Source organism: Pteropus alecto, unplaced genomic scaffold, assembly GCF_000325575.1.
Source record: "Pteropus alecto unplaced genomic scaffold, ASM32557v1 scaffold185, whole genome shotgun sequence".
In the NCBI taxonomy this organism is placed as follows: Eukaryota; Metazoa; Chordata; class Mammalia; order Chiroptera; family Pteropodidae; genus Pteropus; species Pteropus alecto.
This window is the reverse complement of record NW_006438088.1, coordinates 11,836,543-11,838,191: the sequence shown is the minus strand read 5'-3', so window position 1 is coordinate 11,838,191 and position 1,649 is coordinate 11,836,543. Positions and strand designations below refer to the sequence as shown.

The 1,649-nt window shown below is 40.2% G+C and overlaps 1 pseudogene; it reads left to right on the top strand.

Annotated features, from left to right (window-relative positions):
- Window positions 1-225: 225 nt before the first annotated feature.
- The window catches only part of LOC102881391, a 5,526-nt pseudogene continuing 4,102 nt past the window's right edge, over window positions 226-1,649 (top strand).

The window sequence follows — 1,649 nt, the reverse complement described above, 5'->3', positions numbered from 1 at the left end:
TCACCCTTCTGACTCATGCAACTGTTTCCTTTCTGCTGCATCATTAGTTAACCACTCTCTTTTGAGTCATCGAGATCTCTATTGAGATTATTAAGAGCAAAGATGTGTCATTACAAACTCAGGCTAAAATCATCCACACTTTCATATTTTCAATTACTATGTACAGATGCAACAGTTGGACAGTGAAAAAAGCTGATAGGAAAAAGAAATTGATTAATTTCAAATATGATATTGGAGGAGAGCTCTAAGGATACTTTGGATTGCCAGAAAGATGAACAAGTGGGTCTTAGAGCAGATTAACCCTGAAAACATCACTGGAGGCAAAACGACAAAATAAAGGTGCCCTATTTCAGGCACATTATGAGAATGCAGGATTCTTTGGAAAAGACAATAATGCTGGGAAAATATAAGGAAGCAGGAAAAGAGAAAGACCGAATATGAGATGAATTCGTTCCATAAAAGAAGCCATAGGCAGGAATCTACAGGAGCTGATGCAGGACAGTTGAGCACAGGACATTGTGGGCATCATGATAATCACTCATTCATTGGGTTGCCAGGAACTTGAGCTGACTCAGTGCAATGGCACGTAACACACATTAAGTCCCGTTAGCACACAAACATGTTATATTTACATAGCACAGAGTAGATGCTCAAAGAATATTTTTGAAATAATGAAAAAGTGAAATAGACATTGCTTGGAAAAAACTAAATATTGTAGGTTCTTAGAGCTAACCTTTCTTTGATGCGCTAGAGAAATAAAATGCAAAGTTTGGTACTGTGGGGAAAAGAACCTTATGAATAAAGAGAGTGAGGAAAGGCAGCATGAGGCGGTGGGTTGGAGCCAAGAGCTATAGTGCTGCAGTGTGCAAGGCTCCTAATGGACGGAGTCAGGACATTGAATTCTCGTGCCCTTTCTCCAATGATCAGCTGGACAGTCTTTGGGAAAGGAACCCATATTCTCCCTGGCTCTGTTTCCTCATCAGTAAGATAAGGTTTAAATGATTAGTAAGACACCGAATATTCTGATTATAAAAATGTTGTGCCTAACTTATATTGTTAATAGGAGAATTAGTAGAACTATGTCTTCATTTTTATTTTCCATTACAGTTGTCCCCTTCTCGCTACCTCTTATCACCATCTCTCCCTCTCCTTCTCCTACAAGTGTCTATTACGTTCCATGGAACCATGATTACCCGATGCACCAGACTCCTAGTTGCTCTCTTTTGCCAACATCCCCATTTCATCATCAGTTCAGGCTGCTAATCCTGTATGTAAAACCCCACTCGGCTTGCCACGACCCAGGCCCTCCTCACTTCACATCTAAATCCCTGTGGTTATCTCCTCCTGAGATCCATCTCTGACCTCCTCCTTTGAATTCATCCAAATGCAGCAGGTGTCATCCTTGAATAGAAAGAGTTTTCATGACCTCAGTCCTTGCTTAATTATTTAGGTGATTTCCAGTCTTTTCAACCAAATTAATGCCTAGCTCCCCGCTTTTATGCTAATCTCTTGGCTCAGCATCCCTCAGTCTGTCTCCTCTCCAATGAGTTTTGAGATATTTTGCCATCTCCAACCAGATTTCCTCGCCTTCACCTCTGTGATTTTGTGCATACCAGCTTATTAATTCCTTTTCATTAAAATAAATAAAT